Source organism: Pipistrellus kuhlii, unplaced genomic scaffold (genome assembly GCF_014108245.1).
Source record: "Pipistrellus kuhlii isolate mPipKuh1 unplaced genomic scaffold, mPipKuh1.p scaffold_m20_p_11, whole genome shotgun sequence".
In the NCBI taxonomy this organism is placed as follows: domain Eukaryota; kingdom Metazoa; phylum Chordata; class Mammalia; order Chiroptera; family Vespertilionidae; genus Pipistrellus; species Pipistrellus kuhlii.
In genome coordinates, this window is record NW_023425416.1 from 23,194,907 (window position 1) to 23,218,005 (window position 23,099).

Here is a 23,099-nt window from a genome sequence, read left to right on the forward strand (position 1 = left end):
CGAATTTCAGGCCTCATTCCAGAGCTTCTGAATCAGAATGTGTTTTAATGAGATTCCCCAGTATTTAGTTCTTAAATATTTTATTTTGAAATAATTTTGGACTTACAGAAAAGCTGTGGAAATAGTATACAGAATCCTCCCTTCACCCAGCTTCCCCTAACTAACATCCTATATCACCACAAAACAATGATGAAAACTGGAAATTTACATTTATACAATAGTGCTAACTAATCTATAGGCTTCGTAGGAATTTTGTTAGCTTTCCAATTAAGGTCCTTTTTCCGGTTCAGCAGTCAATCAGGATCCCACATTGCACTTAATTTTCATGTCTCCTTAAGTCTTCTCCAATCTGTGACAGTTCCTCAGTCTTTCTTTTAGGACCTTGACATTGTTTTAAGAATACTGGCAGTTATTGCATGGAATGTCCCTCAATATGGGTTGGTCTGATACTACCTGGTGATTAGGTGAAGGATTTTTTTTTTAAATCCTCACCATAATCATGCTTCAAGACAGATAATTCTCTCAAATAAAATGTTGAGCACAAAAAATAATAATAATAATTTGCAGATGAATAATAAAGTTTGAACCCAAATATATGTAGTTAAAAACATATAAAGCTAAGCAATATATTGCTTGAAGTTACCTACATATGTGTTAAAATTGTAAAGAAAATCAAGGAAATTATAACTTAGGACGTGGTCATTTTTGGGGGGAGAGACAGAGGGTCACATTGGAGAGGAACATAAGGGTTTCCAGCGATGTTAATATTTTATTTCTTTTTTTTAAAATATATTTTTATTGATTTTGTTCAGAGAGGAAGGGAGAGAGATAGAGAGATAAAAACATCGATGAGAGAGAGTCATTGATCAGCTCCCTCTTGCACACCCCCTACTGGGGATGTGCCTGCAACCAAGGTACATGCCCTTGACTGGAATTGAACCCGGGACCCTTCAGTCCCCAAGCCGATGCTCTATCCATTGAGCCAAACCGGTCTCGGCAATATTTATTTCTTAATCTAATACATGGGGGTTTATTCATTATTCATTATTCTATACACCTCACATTTACTTTCTATTTTTAGGAAATATAGACTATTTTATCTATTAATAAAAGAGGTTGCTTTTATTAAGGGTGACTGAAATCTTTTCACTGCCCTAACCAAGTCATTCCAGAAATGAGCTGAGGAGAAGGCGTGTCCCTTGCTGAGGAAATTCCAAGGCTTTGATTCTACTTTGCCCTATTCATGTGAGTAAACTGCCCATAACAGGGCTGTCTCTGAAAGGCAAGCCTTGACTTAACACGTTTTTCTCTTAAGTGTTATTTCTTTCATCAGTCATTGGATGGATTGAGTATGAAAACTGGAAGCTTTTCTTTAAGTCATATATACAACTGTCCAGATAACTACAGATAGTTTTGCTTGTATAATAAAAAGATACCATTAATCATATAATTTCATTCATATGTGAGAGCAACAAATGAACAAACAAGACAAACAGACAAAAACACATGGACACCGACAACAGTATGGTGGTTAGCAGAGGGGAAGGAGGCTGGAGGGAAGGGAGAATATGCAGATGATGTATTATGGAATTGTATACTCGAAGCCTATGTAATTTTATGAACCACTGTGTCCCCAATAAATTTAATTTAAAAACTAAATGTGTGCAATTAAAAAAAAGGGCGGGGGGAACTACACTAAGGACCTTGTTACTCAAAGTGTGGTGAAGCAGCGTCAGCAGCAGCTGGGAGCTTGTTGGAAATGCAGGCCCTGCCCCCAACCTCTGACCTACTGATCTCTTTAATAAGATCTCCAAGTGACTGCTGTGGACATTAAAGTCTGAGAGGTCCAGGAGTCCTACAGCTTCACCTACAGAGAGCAGCACCAAGCACCAGGAGAGGGGCTGCATGTGGAAATTCCTCAGGTTTAACTATAACAGATCTGCTTCTTCCATGGCCCGCTCTTTGGTGGCCTGCATATTTACAAGTAGAGACTTGATATATTTACTAGAGGCCCAGTGAATGAAATTCATGTGGGTGGGGGGTGTCCCTCAGCCCAGCCTGCACCCTTGAGGGATGTCTGTCTGTTTAGGCCTGATCCCTGGGATCGGCCAGATCCATGATCGCCAGCCAGATCCATGATGGCCGGCCTGCCCCCTGTTTGCTGCCTCAAGTTGCAGGATGGGTGCTGCTCCTACATTGAACGTCTGGCCCCCTGGTGGTAAGTGCACATCATAGCTACCGATCCTTCTGCTGGTCGTCATGCCATTCAGCCGATTTGCATATTAGGATTTTATTACCGTATATAGGATGACTCTCTCCTCTTTCCAACCGTGCTAGGCTGTGGCACTCTCATCCATTCAATAAAAACGTACAGAACTTCTCTTAAGCGCTGAGGATAGTGAATTGGATGATATGGCTACGGATCTCAAGGAACTGACAGTTTAACAGGATACAGATACCAAATGAGTAGTTGCAAGTTTGATGAGTGTTAGAAAGAAAACAGGATTTCATGGGAAAAGAGCTGGAGATGGAGAGTCAGAGTAAGCATTTCTGCAGAAAGTGTTGTTTAAGCTTTTTGTGAAGGCACATGTAGGTGAGCTGTGGGAGACCTGGGAGATTGTTCCAGGCACAAAGAACACCACCCATGAATGGAGTGCTTTGGGCATTTATGTTTGTATTTCCAATGCCTTGCACTGTTCTTGGCATACAATAAGTGTTTGCTGAATCAATAAGTGTTCTGTCATGTTTTAAACATCTGCTCTCTGGCGCTGGAGATGATGGAAGCTTTATTTTTCTATTCAAAGGAAATAAGATCCCTTAAGGGGGAAATGAAAAGGAAGAGAGAAAGCTGACTGTTGTACAAATTGCTAAATTGGAACTGTGAGTGGGAATGAAAAATTGATTTACATGAATTTTCCTCCCTGAAGCAACTTGACAATTTATTCTGTTCTGGAGAATTTTCAGTTTTTAGCTTTCAAAAACCAAGCTGTTTCTTATTCTAAATTTCTTGGCCTGCTGTGAAACTAGCATTTAGTGTCTTTTACAGCATACTCTGATTAGGTCATGGAAATTCACAGCTAGATCAAACTGGAAAACAGCTAGATCAAACACAGCTAAATCAAAATGGAAAATTTGGAACATTTACTGCCCATTTTACTTTGTGCATAGAATTGAAAGGTGTTATAAGACATTGACTTTTAAATCATTTTTTAAAAGAAATATTATCAAATGATCATAATCGCTATCATTTTTGGACACTTACTTCATGCATTACATAGCAAAATCCTTGTTAACTCTATGAGAGACTAAGTTGAGGAAAATGAAAATTGCCAAATGTTAGCAATTTTATATTGTTCAACTTAATATTATCTTTAGAATATCACTTTAGAAACTCATAAAGAGGTCAGAGAATCCCTGATAGCCATAGCCTTACTGTTAAATATAGTACTGAATTTTCTTTATAGACAAAGAGATTCTGAGAGAGTTATAGCTCCTTAATAACCCCCCCAAGTCCTATTGGCTCAAGGGCTGTCTACTTCTATTATGGTTGTTTACAATGCTTTGCACTGTTTGTTGAGGTGGTCTACAATCCATCTCCCCTGCTAGATTGAGTTCCTTCAGGGTGGAGGTGTGTGAAAAGAATTTGTTACCTTGAAACCTTAACAAAATGTCTGTGGAAACGAAATAATTTTTTAAAAATCCTATTGATTTGTTACTGAACAATGCAAGGTAATCAGTCACTTCATTGGGGTTTTGCATTTTAGAATCAGTCTGAGGAGTGATGCATTTGGCATTCTTGGACTCCTAGGAATTTATATATGTCCAATGATGCAGGAATTGTCTCTCCACCCCTTCCCAGAGAAAGGGCCAAAGGCACTCTCTAACCTCCCTCACCTCCTTTTAATATTTGCTTAAATGGTACCTTTTGTGCTCCTTCTCTGAACACCCTATTTAACAGAAGCCATTCTGCCTTCTCTGCTTATATATTTTTACCTATAGCACGTATCAGCATGTAACAGAGTTTGTAATTTGCTTATTTCTTTTGCATCTTGTCTTCTCCATTCCACTAGAATGTAAGCTCATGAATGATTTTTCACACAGACACAGCATTAATAGACAAATGTTTTAATATTGAATTAAAGAGACAGGTATTTGGGGTGATGTGTCACGATTTTATCTTCAGCTCCCACTTGATACAGAGACTCGGCCTGGTTTGGATCTTACTTGCCTATTCAGGATCCCTATGGTCTCTAAACCACTGTCTGAATAATTACAGGGTGCCCTACACTCACCCCCACACGTGGCCTCACAGTCATTCCCCCCTATTCCCCCCTGCTCACTGCTCTCCCCGTGGGCGATTCATCAAAGGCTGTTTACCCTCTTCCTAAAAACTTTCTGCAAGGATGGGGTTTTCCAGCTTCAGGGCCTAGGGGATGGGGGTGGATGGGAAAGTCAAGCCTGAGGAAGGGCGTGTTTACAAACATTAGGCCTCAGGCCTGCAGCCCCCGCGGGAGGCGGATGGGGAGCCGCAAGGCCAGGGTCTTCGCAGGGGACCCACTGGGAAGCTCCGCCGAGCGGCCAGGGGGTTGGAGCATCGCATCCCTTCGCCTCGCGGCCCCGCCCCTGCACCTCCGGCCCCCTCCTCTCTTAGGGAAGCCTGGGGGCGGGGTTTGTTTACTCCTCGCACGCACCGCCGCCCCGGCCAATCGGCGAGGAGAGGCGCCTTACGCCACTCACCCCGCGGGCCAATCGGCGCGCACCGTGCTGCTCCGCCGCCAAAGCTCGCGCGGGGGAAGCGGGGCAGTGGCCGGGCCGGGTGCGGGCGGACGGAGCAGCCGGCGATCTCTCCCGCGGTGGCGGCTGCTGCTCGGCTCGGCTCGGCTCGCGGGGCGCGCTCGGACCCTTCCTCTCCGGCGGGCTCGGGGGCGCGTGCACCGCCGGCGTCCTGGGACCTCGAACTCCGGGGCCCTGACTGGACAGGCCGCGCGTCTCCCACCCCTGCCCCGCGTGGGAGTCCGCCGAGACCGGGCCGCCGCCGCGCACGGCTGCCCCTCAGGCTCGGAAGAACAGCCAAGCGGGGTAAGGTGTGGGGCGACGGCGCGGGCACCTAGGCCGAGGGCCTCCAGACCCGGCCCCAGGCTTCCCTCCCTGCGCCTCGGGGTGTGTGTGTGTGTGTGTGTGTGTGTGTGGGAGCCTTGTCACTCCAATCCTCTCTGAGAACCACGCATCCGTCCAGGCCTGGCCGGGTCAAGTGTGAGTGTCTGGAGGAGAACCCCTCAAACCTACCCCCCACCCCCAAACACACACACACACACACACACTGCAAACTGGGGGGAGGGGGGGGCGTCCCTGAGTCACGCCTCGTGGAGGGGAGGAAGGGCCGCTTTCTACTTTGTCTTTCAGGGGAGAAGGATGGCTCCTAGGTCTCGTTTTCGGACTTTTCCTCCTTTCCTGGCCCACCCGCCTCCCTCTCTGTCTCTCCTAGGCGTGTTTCAGAGTTCCAAACGTGCGTGTTCTGAGGAGAGCCTCCTATTCCCCATTGAAGGAACTTTTCTCTCAAGTCGAGGGTCACTCTTTTGGACCCAAACTCCTTTGAGGAATTCCAGAGAGCCGTGGTCCCCGGCCACAGGAAATACGAAAGTAGTTGGTAGGATCTTGATCTTGCAGGCAGTTAGTTGAGTTAATGGATGAGCGCTCAGACCCTGGAACCAGCTGGGTGGCCTTGCATTGCCAGGTCTCAGGGGCTTCACCTGTCAAGACGCAGGAACTGCCTCTTCGGGGCGGTGCGGAGCTGCAGGGGGGTGTGAGGAGTAAAGGTTCTGATCGGTGGGCGCCTCTGGAACAAAGCTCACAACATATAAGAGCCATGCCTGGGTCAGGCATTGTGGTTACCGACTACCGTGAATGCTGGTTCCCTGTATGGTTTATCTTTTTCTACTGAAACAGTTAACAGGCTCGCCCCCACTGCTGAAGCTCCCTTTAAAGCCTTGGAATATTTTCCCCTCATTCTATCTCAGGGGGCTCACACTCCCTGTCCCATTTATTTGTTTTCTCTCTCTCTCTCTCCCTCTCTCTCTCTCTCTCTCTCTCTCTCTCTCTCTCTCTCTCTCTCTCTCTTTCTCTCTTTTAAATATATTGATTTTTCACAGAGAAGAAGAGAGAGGGATAGAGTGTTAGAAACATCGATGAGAGAGAATCGTCGATCAGCTGCCTCTTGCACACCCCCCACTGGAGATGTGCCCGCAACCAAGGTACATGCCCTTGCCCGGAATCGAACCCAGGACCTTTCAGTCCGCAGGCCGACGCTTTATCCACTGAGCCAAACTGGTCCCGGCTATTTGTTCTCTTTTTATTAAGTCAGTAGCTCATTTTCTTCCTTACCCCTTTCCTCCCAAACCCTAGTTTTTTTGTTGTTGTTTTTTCATTTGACTTATACAGCCTAGTATTTTCTGGGCCACGTCTCTCCCCCCCCCCCCCCCCCCCCCCCAATGGCTTGAAGTCATCTTCAGGTGATAAATATAAGTTGAAGTTACTCAGCCGTTCTCTATTTAAGGTAATCATGACCTGTCTGTCCAAAATTAAATATAAAATAAGATAGTTGAGCTGATAGTAAACGTTGCTTTTCCATTTCATTGGTTGGCATATGATTTAGCTAGCCCTTGATCATTATCCCATTACTATAATAAATTTTTCATAGCAGTGTCCATTTTCAAGTAGGACCAAGGAGAAAAATCAGATGCCTGGAGCCTGGATTCCCTCATGCTTGTGTGCTGGCTCTTGCTGCATGTTATTTGCTAGAACATCTTGTGCCTGTATCTGGAGTCTAGTTGGAGGGCAGACATGGTGTGTGTAGTGCTGTTCTGGCAGGAGAGGTGCAATTTCAGCAATGTGGCACTTACCGCTTGCTAATAAAGGCTCAAGACCTACTAAACTCGTAACTTTTTAGTTCTCTTTATTTCTAGTGGTTTGAGAGAAAACGGATTTTTCAAGCATGGAATACTTGTATGACCATTTTGTGATCATGTACCTTTCCCTCCAGCTCTTGTAGATGTGTAGCCCACTGGCACCTTCAAGTTTTTCCTTTGCTGCCAAAATTCTTAACTGTCTGAGCTATGTCCTCTCAATACAATTTAACACTGAATGTTCAAAGCGTTTATGGATGGACATTATACATTAAAACACACTCGATTCAAAGGTTGCTTTTTATAATTAGGAATTGAAATGTGAACATACACTTGCTTTTTCTTTTAACATGGCTTTGTTTTCTTGCTGTTGATAATACATGAGTTATTTATATTGACATAGCACTTCACCATTTAAAAACCCTTTGAAAAAAATAAATAAGAACCCTTTTAGGCCCAGTTGGCATGGTTTAGTGGTTGAGCATTGACTTAGGAACCAAGAGATCATGGTTTGATTCCTGCCAAGGCACATGCATGGGTTGTAGGCTCAATCCCCCAATCCCAGTGGGGAGCAGCCAATCAATGATTCTTTTTTATTATTGATGTTTTTATCTCTTCCTCTCTGAAATCAATAAAAATATATTGTAAAAAATAAAAAATAAAATAAAAAGCCCTTTTAAGTATATGAAAGTTTATAGAGCAAGATAAGGAGATGGACTAATACAAAATTAAATTCATGGTAAAGGTAGTGAATTAGAACCTAAGTGTTCTAACTTCTAGTCCATTATTTGTTCGTCTGTCAGTCTTAACAGTCAGGAACAAAGGATGAAAAGGGAGAGTTTAAGAAGTTTTAAAGCAGGGGAAGGAATTTCTAATTTAGGCATTAAATATTAGATATTGAGTTGTACATTAGCATCTTATTTTTTATCTTTAAACTTGGGCATATATCTTTTGAAGGTTGAATAATAAGCCATACTATCTATGAATTTAAGCATAGTTTATATTGTCGCTAGGCAAATGACTTTTTTTTACTGTCATATTTAAACTCTTATTGCAATATGTATTATAGTGGATCTCAGAAGAAATTAAAGGCATAGAGTTAATAGTTATTTTAGGTAATAGAATTTTTAAGTTGTAATGAGTTTTAAAGATTATTTACTTACTAGTGACCCGGTGCACGAAATTCGTGCACATTAAAAGGGGATTAATTAGAGGAAATAATTTGCCCTTTCTCTAAATAAGTGTCAGAGATGAAAGAAAATTAGTAAAATGTATATGAAAACCTTCCTTCTCTCAGCCTGGGGCTCTCTATGGGACCCAGAGTCTAGTCCCCACCCACCCACATGCACCTCAAAATCATGTGAGACCCAGACCCGGCTGGCCCCTCGCATTGGGCTAGATCCAGACCTGGCCAGTCCCACCCTTGTCAAGCCCGGCTGGGTAGGGGGTGTAGCCTCAGGTCCCCTGGCCCTGTGCCAGGATGGGGGTGTGTGGCTTGAGGTCCCCCAGCCCAGACAGGTGCAGGGGCTGTGCCTTGAGGTCCTCTGGGAAGCCCCACCAGGTGGGGGACACGGCCTGAGATCTCCTGTCAAGCCCTGCTGGGTGGGGAGCGTGGCCTGAGGTCCCCTAACCCAGCACCAGGACAGGAAGCGCACCTTGAGGTCCTCTGTCAAGCCCCACCGGGTGGGAGACACGGCCTGAGGTTCCCTGTCAAGCCCTCTGGGGGCGGGGGTGGACATAGCCTCAGGTCCCTGCTGATTGCTGGTTAAGGCTCCTTATGGGAACTTGGCCTCAGCTGTGGGTGCAACCATCTTTGTGATGCAGTGATGGTCAATTGGCAAATTCCCTTTTTATTAGATAGGATTTATTTATTGAGAGGGAAACTAAGTTTTATTTAGGTAGAGAAAAAGAAAGAAACCAGGATTCAGGTTCCTGGAGACAGGATAAGGGGCTAAGCTTGGGAGTGACTAGCACTGCTCCCCTGGTTTCAAGTCTCAGAGATCATGGCTGTGAGAGAAGCAAAACATGTCCAAGTGGGCAGAAGTGAACTCATGCATTAATTGCTAAAGATTATTAAATATACTTGCCTCTTTATCCTTGACCTTTTCGTTTTAATCTGGGGTACATGGCTCTAGAGGTGGTATGAGTAGATTTAAAAGTAGATTTTTAACCCTTGGAGATGTAAAGCAAACTTATATGCATTTGCATTATTTTTTTTCTGGAGAGAAGATTGATAGTTTCATACTTTCTAAAGTAAGGTTTTGGACAACTCTGGCTTTTACAAAATTATTTATTTTACTGAGCTAGAAGTTACATCTTCACTGGTTCTAATACTGTCTTCTGTATGTGGATTTTCAAATATTTGAAGACTAGAAGCCTGGTGCATGAAGTTGTGCACAGGTGGGTCCCTCTGGGTGGTCTGCAAGAACCGGGTGAAACCCGCAGTGCAGCACCACCTGCAGCTCCTGTTTGCTGCTCCCGCTCCCCCGGCCCCAGTGTGCATGCTACGGGCTCACACCCAATCAGTCCCAATCTGGAGAGGCTCCCGCTGCCACAGCAGTGCTTGCCACCCATGAGCACTGCATCTGGCTCCCTCCCAAGAGGAGTGGCCTGCGGGATCCAGCTGAAACTGGCTCTCTGACATCCCCCGAGGGGTCCCAGATTGCAAGAGGGCTCAGGCCAAGCTGAGGGACCCCACTGGTGCACAATTGGGCTGGGGAGGAACCGTAGGAGGGCTCCAAGGCGTGTCTGGTTCATCTCATTCAGTCATGATTGGCTGGACCCCAGTAGCAAGCTACCCTACTGGATGGAGGATCTGTCCCCTGGTGGTCAGTGCACATCATAGTGAGCAGTTGAGAAGCCTTAACATATCATCAGCATATCGTGCTTTGATTGGTTGTTTGGTTCTGCCGTACAGTTGATTTGCGTATTACTCTTTTATTATATAGGATACTTATATTCCACTGACTTTTCCCATTTCTAGACATATCTTCTCAGTCTTTAACTTCTTTTTTTTTTTTTTTTTTTTTTTTTGATTTGAGCCTCCTCATAATACTAATGGCTTATTTAAAGCCCTGCTTGAGCTTTGACCTATGAACTAGGATATCATGCTTCGATTCCTGGTAAGGGCACATACCTAGGTTGTGGGCTAGATCCCTGTACGGGGCATGTAGGAGGCAGCCAATTAATGATTCTCTCTCACCATTGATGTTTCTATCTCTCTCTCCCTCTCCCTTACTCTCTGAAATCAAATAAAAAATATATTGTTTTTAAATTGCACTTAAATTTTAATAACTAAATAGCATTTCTGTAACTGGCCCTTTCCAGTTATGAATCCCTCTTCCCCAAGGGAACTATTCAGACTTCTAACGGCATGAATTGGTAAAACCACCTTTCACAGTATCTATTTTAGTTCTTTTGATGATTATCACTTTTTTTTTTATGATTATCACTCTTAATGGTATAATTATTGCCTCACTTTAAAAAAAAAATATATATATATATATATTTTATTGATTTCAGAGAGGAAGGAAGAGGGAGAAGGAGGGAGAATCATTGATTGGGGATCGAGCCCGCAACCTGGGCATGTGCCCTTGACCAGAATTGAATCTGGGACCCTTCAGTCCGTAGGCTGATGCTCTATCCACTGAGCCAACCAGCCAGGGTTGCTTCACTTCTTTAAAAAAATACAAAAAAACAAACTTATTTTGCCCTAGATGGTTTGGCTCAGCGGTTGAGCATCAGCCTGCAAACTGAAGGGTCCCAGATTCCTGTCAAGGTCATGTACCTTAGTTGTGGGCACATCCCCAGTCAGGGATGTGTAGGAGGCAGCTGATTGATTTTTCTTTCTCATTGATGTTTCTAACTCTCTATTCCTCTCCCTCTCTGTAAAAAATATCAATAAGATATGTTAAAAAAAAAACTTATTGAACTAATTTTAGACTTACAGAAAATTTGTAAAAGTTGTACAGAGTTTAATTACATTTCTCAGCCCATTTCCCCTAATGTTAGTTTATATTTTATATAACCATTAGAGGCCCGTTGAAGGAAGATTCTTACAAGAATAGGACTTCCTGTGGCTGGAGCAAAGCAGAGAAGGGAGTGGCAGGCTTCCCTCCTGTCTCCACCTCACTTCCCTCCCGTCTCCGCCACCCCACCTCACTCCCTTCTCCCCCCACCTCACTCCCTTCTCCCCCCACCTCACTCCCTTCTCCGCAGTGCTTCACTCCTTTCTGCAGTGCTTGGTTTCCTTCTAGGCTGTCTTCAGTCTTGGCTCCGAGCCTGTGTATGCAAATTAACCAACATATTTGGTGGGTTAATTTGTATACCCGCTCTGATTGGCTAGTGGGCATATCAGAGGTACAGTCAATTTACATTTTTCTCTTTTATTAGTGTTGACAGGGTAATTATCAAGATCAGGAAATTAACATTGGTACAGTATTGTTAACTCAACTCCAGCCAGAACTTATTTGAATTTCACCAAATTTTTTCACTAACGACATTTTTCTGTTACAGGATTCTATTCAGGATCCCACATTATACATTTAATTGCTATCTCTCCTTAGTTGTCTCTATTCTTTTTAAAAAATATTTTTATTGATTTCAGAGAGGAAGGGAGAGGGAGAGAGAGACAGAAACATCAATGATGAGAGGCAATCATCAATTGGCTGCCTCCTGCACACCCTACACCAGGGATCAAGCTCACAATGTGAGCATGTGCCCCAACCGGGCATTGAACTGTGACTTCCTAATTCATAGGTCAACGCTCAACCGCTGAGCCACATTGGCCAGGCAGTTGTCACTATTCTTTAACAGCCTTTAATTTTTCTTTGTTATATGACCTTGACACTTTTGAAGAGTGCTGATAAAAAGTTTACAGAATTTTTCTCTATTTGGGTTTGTCTGTTGCTGTCACTGGTTGGAGGGTGGTTATGCATTTTTTAGTAAAAATATCACAAAAAATAATGTCTCTGTTTTTCACAGGGTATATCAAGGGGTTCATCATGTTATGTTTTAATCATTGGTGATGTTTATCATTGTCTCTTGGTTAAGTTGATGGCTGCCTGGGACCTGGGACCTGGGCTTCCATCATAGCCTGGCAGCTTGCCTGGGCCCTCGAAGCCCCGGCTTCATCCTGAAGGACGGCTGGTCTAATTAGCATATTTCGCTTTTATTGTTATAGATGGCTAACTTACTCCTGCCCCCTCTTTAGTCCATTTTTTCATTGAAAATGTATGAAAGAAGGTAGAAGCCATAATTCCAACTCTAATTCATGTCTCTTGTCACTCTAAACCAGTGGTCAGCAAACTCAGTCAACAGAGCCAAATATCAACAGTGCAATGATTGAAATTTCTTTTGAGAGCCAAAAACCGACTTCTGCGCATGGGCCACGAAGTTTCAATCGCACTGTACGTGCGTGCCCCCACGTGGCATTTTGTGGGAGAGCCACACTCGAAGGGCCGAAGAGCTGCATGTGGCTCGTGAGCCGCAGTTTGCCAACCACTGCTCTAAACCATTAAAAACCAAAAATATTGGTTATTTATGTTGACAGATTTCCCCATGGCCACTGAAAGCTTTGTTCTCTTGTGACCTCAGCATGTGAGGGAATATCTACTTTATCTAATATTTCTAAGTGGTTTGTTAAGATAAAGTTTATTCACTATGTTTATTTTTGGTATAATTTCCTTCCTTTTCTGAAATTTCCTTTTAGTTGTACCTTTTGGATTGGTGTTCTAATTTTTTTTTTTCTAGTTTTTAAAAAACTTTTTGTTCTACTCTGGGAATTTCCAACCCTTCCTTTACCGCTTTCCTTTTTATTTTCTTTCTATTTTGTTTATTAATTTGGTTTACTGCTGTTTTGTTACGTTGTTCTCTTCATTTCCTATGAGAGGCTTTCCTCAGTTGTTCAGTAAACTTGGGCCATCTGTTCAGATTAAAGAGTGAGGCAGTAAAAAGCTGAGTAAAACTTTGTCCATGGGGAGTTAACAACAAGTCTTTTTTTTTTTTTTTTAACATTTTTTTCAATTACAGTTTGAAATTTAATATGGTATTAGTTTCAGGTGTATAACATAGTGGTTAGACAACCCCAATAAGTTCTGTACTCACCTGACACCATGCATAGTGATTACAATATTGATTACATTCCCTATGCTGTACTTTACATCCTATGACTATTTAGTGACTGCCAATTTGTACTTTTTTAAAAAAAATTATATTTTATTGATTTTTTACAGAGAGGAAGGGAGAGAGATAGAGAGCTAGAAACGTCGAGGAGAGAGAAACATCGGCCACCTGCCTCTTGCACACCCCCTACAGGGGATGTGCCCGCAACCAATGTACATGCCCTTGACCGGAATCGAACCTGGGACCTTTCAGTCCGCAGACCGACGCTCTACTGCTGAGCCAAACCGGTTTCGGCCAATTTGCACTTTTTAATCTCTTTATCTTTTCACCCAGTCCCCCAACCCACCTTCCATCGACAACCATCATTTTGTTCTCTGTATCTATGCGTTTATTTCTTTTTTTTTTTTTTTTTTTTTTTTAAATATATATTTTATTGATTTTGTACAGAGAGGAAGGGAGAGAGATAGAGAGCCAGAAACATCGATGAGAGAGAGTCATCGATCAGTTGCCTCTTGCACACCCCCTACTGGGGATATGCCCGCAACCAAGGTACATGCCCTTGACCGGAATCGAACCCGGGACCCTTCAGTCCCCAAGCCGACGCTCTATCCATTGAGCCAAACCGGTTCCGGCTATGCGTTTATTTCTTTAAGTGCAAATCCTCACACAGGGTGATGGAGTGGTTGTAGGTCTTTCCCTTGGGTCACATTTCCCATGGAAGAGTGCCCGAGCCCCCTGTTTGAGAGCCTGTGTTCTGAAAGCTGATTTGAGGAACAGAGGTGGGGTCCACTGTTCAGCATGTAAATCTTTCATCTCCGTGTAGTATGATATGACAACCCCTGTGTGTACCCGGTTTCTACATTCTATCTGGTTTAGTGTCTTAAGAAAGCAAACCACTGTCTCTCGCTAGGGATCAGGAGAGGCAGTTTCTTGGATACATGGTAAGACTTCTGGGTGAAAACTGTTCCTTACAAACATTCAACCTATATTCCTATTTTCAGCCCAACCTTGACCCCTACCTTCAGATTCTTCAGCCTTTCTGTTGTGCTTGTATCTTACTGGTTCATACCCTCACCTGCCCTCACATGTGTGGGGTTGGTGTATTCTGTTTTACAAAGCCAACCAAGTGTTATAGTATTTATACTAGAGGCCCGGTGTCTGAAATGCATGCACTTAGTGGTGGTGGGGGCGGGTCCTTCAGCCCAGCCTGCGCCCTCTTGCAGGTAGGGAGCCCTCAGGGATGTCCAACTGACTTAGGCCGCTCCCAGTCTGGTCTCCCTCTGCGGGAGGTGACCCGGCAGGCCAATCAGAGGATGGTGTTGGGTGGTGAGCGGCAAGCCAGCCGCATCCCCCCTCCACTGCCCCTTCAAGGCCTGCTGGTCGCTGCCCCCCAATTGCTGGCCCCTCCCTCTGCCTGCGCCTTGGCTGGCCTGGTGCTGCCTGCTTGCCAGCCCTGCCCCCTGCCTACTGGTAGTTCCCTGGTTCGATTCATTTGTATATTACACTTTCATTATATAAGATCTCTCAGCAGCTGTTGTCTCCTTTCATGTTATATGGTTTGTTTGTTTTTATGAGTTTATCCTTTTTTTTTTTTTTTTAGCATCATTTTAGTGTAGTTTTAGAAGAGGATGGATATTTAACAAAGATAATCTGAATTTTTTTTTTCAGATGAAAACAAGTATTTATTGGGTTAAACTTTATAAAATAATTTGCAACTCTACATATAGAAAAATAACTACTGCATGGGAAAACATATACAAATTAGCTTCACTGCCTTTAGACTACTTTTTTTCTTGATCTCAGATGGCTTCACAAACTAGCAATAGCAGCTTCTGGCAAATGGAGAAACAGCAGCAAAGTCCGGCAGTAAAGTTGTGATTACTCAAGTTGAACGGTTCAGTCCACTAATCTTACAACTTTTCTACATGTATCTGTCACACATTTTTACTTTCTACAGGATAAACACCTAGCCACGTTTTGTTTTGTTTTGTTTTTTTTTATAATCTGAATTTTTAAAAAATATATATTTTATTGATTTTTTACAGAGAGGAAGAGAGAGGGACAGAGAGTTAGAAACATTGATGAGGGAGAATAATCAATCAGCTGCCTCTTTCATACCCCCTACTGGGGATGTGCCAACAACCAAGGTACATGCCCTTTACCAGAGTCGAACCTGGGACCTTTCAGTCAGCAGGCAAACGCTCTATCCACTGAGCCAAACCGTTTTCGGCAATAATCTGACATTTTAATTATGTCATATTCACTTAAAAATACCGTGTTTCCCCGAAAATAAGACATCCTCCGAAAATAAGACCTAACGCATGGAAAGATAAGACATCCCCTGAAAATAAGACCTAGCACAACTTTGGGAGAAAAAGTTAATATAAGACACTGTCTTATTTTCGGGGAAACGGTAGTATTATCATAAATATTATTATAAATTCAGGATTTCTTCTATCTTTCCTTTCCACTAATATTTATTTCAGTGAAGAGCAGAAGGATAGGTAAATATAGGAGGGAATGGCCGAAACCGGTTTGGCTCAATGGGTAGAGCGTCGGCTTGGGGACTGAAAGGTCCCAGGTTCGATTCCGGTCAAGGGCATGTACCTTGGTTGCGGGCATATCTCCAGTAAGGGGTGTGCAAGAGGCAGCTGATCAATGACTCTCTCTCATCGATGTTTCTAACTCTCTATCTCTCTCCCTTCCTCTCTGTACAAAATCAATAAAATATATATTTAAAAAAAAATATATAGGAGGGAATGGAGAAGGGCAACAAGAGACACAAAGAGGAAAAACAGGTTCCTTACTGACAGGATGAGAGGCTTAGCTATTGGTACCAGTGAGGCTGTAATGAAGTAATATCGCCATCTTCTGGCTTTTTAAAAACTGTTTCTGGAATTTTATCTGGGAATGTGAGTTACAAATACTTTTTTTCCGGTAGATTTTTCTTATGACTTGCATTGTGTTGTTTTCTTCTATATCTATATATACGTTATACTTATATCAGTTTTTTTCTTTGAATACTTCTGGGTTTATACTTATATTTAGAAAAGTTTTCTACACACAAAGATAAAAATTCTGATTCCCGTGTTTTTTTTCTAGTAACCTAAAAAATGGCATTGAATTCTTTGATCCACCTGGAATCTATTTTGAATGGGGGGTAAATTATGGCCCCTGTTAATTTTTTTTCCAGATGGTTACTATCCTGTTTCCCCAAAAATAAGACAGTGTCTTATATTAATTTTTGCTTCCAAAGATACGCTAAGTCTTATTTTCAGGGGATGTCTTATTTTTCCATGAAGAAGAATACGGTACACATTTATTGTTAAATGAAAATAAAGGAAATTTATTACCTGTATATGGTACGGTAGTACGGTAGTTGTCAACACAAACCAGACAAACTGTGAATCCTACAGTATCAAGAATTTACTCATTTATTCAATGACAATCATGTCATCATCTTCTGGAACATCATCATAACAATCCAATTCCTGAATTTCTTGTGACTCCATTTCTTTCAGAATCAGTGGACCAAATCTCTCATGTTTAGCAATAGCATTCTGAGACAGAGCCTAGGGGGGCCTTATTTTCGGGAGGATGCCTTATATTTCACTCAGAAGGAAACCTGTAAGTAGGTCTTATTTTCGGAGGATGTCTTATTTTCGGGGAAACACGGTAGTTCTCAGTGCTACATACTGAATAATTCATCCACATCAATTAAAGCCCACTGATTTGAACTTGATAAATATTATGGATTTGGGTCTCTTCTTGAACTTGTTTTTCTATCCATCAAGCTATATGCCTTTTCATTTAACAAGAGCAATATTTTAATTATTATATAACTTTATAACTTACTTTAATAATTGGAAGGGGCTAATTTGTAATCTATGTTTCAGGATTTGTATAGCTATTCTTGCTTATTTTTTTCCCCATAAACTTGTTTTTTCTTGCTCATTCCCTACTTAATTTCCTATCTATTAAAGAAAAATTTTTATTATGTAAAGTACACACAATATATGTCAATACTCAACCACTGAGCCATGCCAGCTGGGCCAGAAGTCTTTTTAAGATAATTTTAAAGTACACATAATTTATATTCAACATTTATAAATAATATAAATTTTCACTAATAAATGAATTCCACAGCAATATTGGAACCGATCTTTTTATATGTGGGACTTACTTAAACTTTATTGTAAATTTTGGTTATATATGACCTTGGCCAAGTTATTTAAACTCTTTGACTCAATTTCCCCTCCTGTATAATGGGATAACATCTATTGGGTTATTTGAGGAATTACCATAGTAAATAGCTCTTATGAGGATGCTGATTATAAAATTGTTTCATTTTCATTTGAATACAGGTTGTATATTTACATAAGTACGGTGGTATTCTAAATGAGAATTAGAAATTACGCTATTTTCTTCACAATTACTTCTTTTTATTGTCTTCATTTTTATCTTCTTGGACTTTTAGATAAATTGAATATTTTATGCTTGCATAATTCATTGTATAGTACTTTGTCTGCAAATTTATATTAACACCCAAATGATAATTTAAAAACTCATGTATCCTGTTATGATAGATCATGTAAGGTAAATCTTAACATTTGTAGTTCTAATCTAAATCTGCGTTGATCTGGAAATGAGATTTTGCTAAAGAGCATATGTGCAGCAAATGATGTAATCTATGCAGTCATTGTGCGTGAGTGAATGAATGGCTTAAAATTTGGCTCGTACTGTTTGATCAAATAACCTTTTGTTAGGTTTTTGGCAGGATCTTGAAGTGTGATTTTGTTCTAAATTTGGGCGATCTCTTAGATTCTAATGTTGCTTCTTTGGACAGGGTAGAAATAAGTTTTCTTTGTTAGGCTTTTATTTTCAATAATTAACAAATAATGTTATAATCTATGACAGTGTTTGAAACAAAAGTATCCTTAGATTTTATGGTAGATGCATATATAGGAACATGTCATTAATCTAGTTTTGCCTGGGCACGAGGGAAGAATTCTACTTCTGTGGATATACTTGGTGAAATAAATTCTGTGTCTAATTTTCTTTAGTATTAAGCTAACAGTTGTCAATGTACTCATCTGTGCCTGGACCATTTACTCCCTAAGTTTAATTTGTTTCATTCCTGAAAATCAAGTAGATTTAATAAGAATTTATCTTCTACACATATGTAACACAGTAATCAATAAAGAAATAAAAAAAAATTTATCTTCTATATATTTAAAAGGTTAAGTGACCTATCATATGTTCATATGTCCGACTGACCAGCCGGTACACATGATGAGACGTGCACTGGCAATTTAAAAAGATAACATTGCCGGGACCGGTTTGGCTCAGTGGATAGAGCGTCAGCTTGGGGACTGAGGGGTCCTGGGTTCGATTCCGGTCAAGGGCATTTACCTTGGTTGCGGGCAGATCCCCAGTAGGGGGTGTGCAAGAGGCAGCTGATTGATGACTCTCTCTCATCGATGTTTCTAACTCTCTATCTCTCTCCCTTCCTCTCTGTACAAAATCAATAAAATATATTAAAAAAAATAAAAAAATAGAAAAGTAAACATTGACTTGCGCATGCATGATACATATAAAGCTCTCACTGGTGCCAATCGCACGCATGTGCTAGATTTTGATTTTTTATTGTCGATTGTGAATGTGGTTGTTTTTGTTGACATTTCTATTATAGAGCAAGGATGAATAGTGATATTAAAATATTTCTTCTAATTAATTTCCTTTCAATGTGCACGAATCCATTCACTGGGCCACTAGAGTTAAATAAACCAGTGAGATGAAGGAAGGCCTAAGGTCTTAAGTGACTGACTAGTGTATGGGTTTTGTGAAAGCTAATTTAGGAACGGGGAATATTCTTTTTGCCTATTTCTGAGCTTTGAGTGTTGTTGCAATGGGTGAAGGTTGTTTTTTAGGTAAATGGATTCTAGATGGTGACTATAAAGTTACCTGATAACAGTTGAGAAATGAATATGGCTGATAATGCTGACTTTTAAAGAATTAGGATGTAAATACTTTTACTTAATCTTTGGTGAACATAATTTAGTCTCTCTCTACTTTAAATGTTCAGCTTTCTATTTAAAATCTTTCTGAGGCTTCCTACTAATCTGATTTTTTAAAAATAAATGTTTATTGTTCATATTATTACAAAAGTTCCTCATTTTTCCCCTCCACCAAGTTCCTACCCCACCCTTTACCCTTTCCCCACCCCCCACTGTCCTCATCCATAGGTGCACAGTTTATGTTCAGTCTCTTTCCGCACCCCCCTCTCCTCTTTTCCCGAGAATTGTCTGTCCACTCCCCTTCCGTACCTCTGATTCTAGTATATTCACCAGTTAATACTGTTCATCAAGTTTTTTAATTCCCTTGGTTGTTAGATTCACTTGTTGATAGTTACATATTTGTTCATTGATTATTTTATTTTTTTTTAAAATAATGTCCTGCTTGACCTGGCATCCAACCTCATCTCTTAGAAGCCCTCCCTCTTGCCCTTTATTTTCAGGTGCATAGATCTTCCTCCAGTTCCTGGAATTTCCCTTGTGCTTTTCTTCTGAACCCTGTGCTGGCTGCTCCCTCTGGCTGTGATGCACCCCTTTCTCTTTGCCAGTGGTTTATGTTGTTTATTTGGTGAGCTCAGCTCAAATCTTACTTCTTCCGAGAAATCTTCTCTAAAACCACCAGAATCCCAGTCTCTTATGTTACATCCTTCTTCTGCATCTTTTTGTCTCTGTAGTAGCACATATACCATGTTTCCCCGAAAATAAAACATCCTCCGAAAATAAGACCTACTTACAGGTTTCCTTCTGAGTGAAATATAAGGCATCCCCCCGAAAATAAGGCCTATCTCCAAACTCTTGATATTGCAATAAACAAGCCATTCAAAGACAATTTGTGCATGGAAATTAATGACTACATTGAAAATAGAATGGAGAGAAATCAGCATGAAAACTTTGTGAAACCTAAACTGCAAGAAGTTGCGACTTGGGTGAAGAATTCATGGGAGAAAATCACTGACAGTTGCATTGCAAATGCACTGCGAGCAGGCTACCTTGACAAGAAGTACTCATTTAAAGACAGTGCTATTGCTAAACATGAGAGATTTGGTCCACTGATTCTGAAAGAAATGGAATCATAAGAAATTCAGGAATTGGCTGGGACCAGTTTGGCTCAATGGATAGAGCGTTGGCTTGGGAACTGAAGGGCCCTGGGTTCGATTCCGGTCAAGGGCATGTACCTTGGTTGTGGGCATATCCCCAGTAGGGGGTGTGCAAGAGGCAGCTGATCGATGACTCTCTCTCATTGATGTTTCTAACTCTCTATCTCTCTCCCTTCCTCTCTGTACAAAAATCAATAAAAATATATTAAAAAAAAAAGAAAGAGAGAAAGAAATTCAGGAATTGGATTGTTATGATGATGTTCCAGAAGATGATGACATGATTGTCATTGAATAAATGAGTAAATTCTTGATACTGTAGGATTCACAGTTTGTCTGGTTTGTGTTGACAACTACTGTACTACCGTACCGTATACAGGTAATAAATTTCCTTTATTAATAAATGTGTAACGTATTCTTCTTCATGGAAAAATAAAACATCCCCTGAAAATAAGACCTAGTGCATCTTTGGAAGCAAAAATTAATATAAGACACTGTCTTATTTTGGGGGAAACAGGGTAGTAATTGTCATTAAGAGTTTATTTTGAAATTCATTGTCTAATGTAGGGGTGTCGAACTCAATCAGAGAAGGGGCCAAAATCTAAAATCCAGCCTAAATCGCGGGCCGAATGGTTTACTGAACAGTCATAAACTGTCATTGTGATGGAAACGCAGCGGAGTGCAGTGATGACAGCGCGGTGCGGGCCACATTGCAAGGCCTGGCGGGACGGATTTGGCCTGCGGGCCTTGTGTTTGACACATGTGGTCTAATGTCTACCTTCTTTTTTTGTGACAATACTTCCTTTTTAAGTAAAAAAATGAATCATTTTCAAAACAAAATGTTTTGCCTCCAAATAATTTTTAAAGGATAAGGGGAAAGGTCATATTTTCATTTTTCAATGTTTTTTATTTTTATTTTTAATTAAGCTACACAGTCACTAAGCAGTTTTTATTTTTTTATTTTTAAATATATTTTATTGATTTTTCACAGAGAGGAAGGGAGAGGGATAGAGAGCTAGAAACATCGATGAGAGAGAAACATCGATCAGCTGCTTCCTGCACACCCCCCACCGGGGATCTGGCCACAACCAACGTACATGCCTTTGCCCGGAATCGAACCTGGGACCTTTCAGTCTGCAATCGATGCTCTATCCACTGAGCAAAACCGATTTCAGCACTAAGCAGTTTATTTAGGTTTCATGATCCATTAGACTTCATGCTTTTAAAAGGAGTCTTTATCTTCAAACATGACAGATTTCAGAATCCATTAAAAATTATTTTATTCAAATTATATTTTCCAAAAGGGAGGGTTCTATTCTAGTCATCTTTGAAAGTTCTCATACCAGCTGGGACCGGTTTGGCTCAGTGGATAGAGCGTCGGCCTGTGGACTGAAAGGTCCCGAGTTCGATTCCGGGCAAGGGTATGTACCTTGGTTGTGGTACATCCCCAGTAGGGGGTGTGCAAGAGGCAGCTGATCGATGATTCTCTCTCATTGATGTTTCTAACTCTCTATCCCTCTCTCTTCATCTCTGTGAAAAATCAATAAAATATATTTAAAAAAAAAAGAAAGAAAGAAGGTTCTCATACCATTTCAAAACCACATTTGCTAGAATGAACGTTCCAGATGGACTTGGTGTCATGTGGGTCTGAGAGATATTGTAGCAAATGATGATGCAAAATTTTAGCCATTGTCCAATATCTTTTTTGTGAATTGTGTAAATAAGTCAGTTGAGGATACAGCAGCATTACCTACAGGACTGTCCAGTGATTCCACTGAAATTCCAAACTGAGCAACAGATGAAGTTCAGACAATGTTTGTGGCTCCAAATGGGTGCCGGCTTCCTTCTCCAACTTTAAGACCTGACTTTTTGAAGATGGCTCTTGGTTTCCCGTTCGTGACAAATCCTGGGAGTTGCCATACTGGCATTCCATTTGAGTTAGGATAGGCAAAGTAGACAGATCCTCCCATTCCCTCAGGAAATGGGATTGTTCCCAGCATAAAAACCACAACATGGTTAATATTTTCATAATCAGGCAAATCAAAAACTAATTTATCGTCTGCCACTTGCTGTGCAGCTGTTTGCACCACTTCCCTCCACCAAGCAGCCAAATGTGGTGGTGGCAGCCTAATGCCTGCCTTCTCAGTATATGCAGACTCCATGGAGGCAGGGACTGTTATTGTTTCTCGCTGTGTCTTCAATGCTCAGCCTGGTGTTTGACATGCGGTAGGCAGTAATATTGAATAATAAATAAATGAGCAGTGCTCAGACATGATTCATCATTTCATTGCACTTAGATAGAAGACTGTTTAAAAGTTGTCATTAGTTGTTTGTAATATTAACCAGTTTTTATCATTGTAGAGTCTGGAAAAAAATTTTTTTCAAATTAAAGTAAGCAATGAATATGATAACTATCTTTTTTTTTTTTAAGTGTGAAATGTCAGTGGTTTCAGCTTTTAGTTCATAAAAGTGTTTTTAAAATTTTGCTCTTGCCTACTATTCATTTTACCTTAAAATTAGCGAAATTAAATTTACCATATTAAAATTTCCCCCATAAAATATAAAAATAGAGTTGTATTGACTTTTAGAAAGAGAGAAAGGGAGAAGGAGAGAAAGAAACATTAATCGACTGCCTGCTGCACACCCCCCACCAGGAATTGAGCCCACAACCTGGGCATGTGCCCTGACCAGGAATCGAACCAGCACAGGATGATACCCAGCCAACTGAGCCACACCGGCCAGGGCAGTTCTAAAACATTTTTTGTTCATGATAGGAAAGTGATACTCAAAATTCAGCTATATAGCTTAGTGATATTTCAGATGTGTGAATATGTTAAATGTTTACATTTCTTTTCATTTTCTGCTGCCAAGTCATAGTAAGTGGGATTATCATACGTTACTAAATG

General features: G+C 41.2%; 1 protein-coding gene and 1 pseudogene across 4 annotated transcripts in view; one reads left to right on the forward strand and one right to left on the reverse strand.

The window, feature by feature from the left end:
• The first annotated feature begins 4,788 nt into the window (after positions 1–4,788).
• The window catches only part of TFDP2 (transcription factor Dp-2), a 115,041-nt gene continuing 96,730 nt past the window's right edge, over positions 4,789–23,099 (forward strand). The window contains exon 1 of one of the 4 annotated variants that reach the window (XM_036431238.2): positions 4,789–5,079. The gene's annotated coding sequence lies outside the window, so the exon portion shown is untranslated. The remainder of the gene's footprint in view (positions 5,080–23,099) is intronic. The other 3 variants (XM_036431245.2, XM_036431243.2, XM_036431244.2) reach the window with 3 other exon arrangements.
• Positions 21,748–22,355, reverse strand: LOC118715741 (annotated as a pseudogene).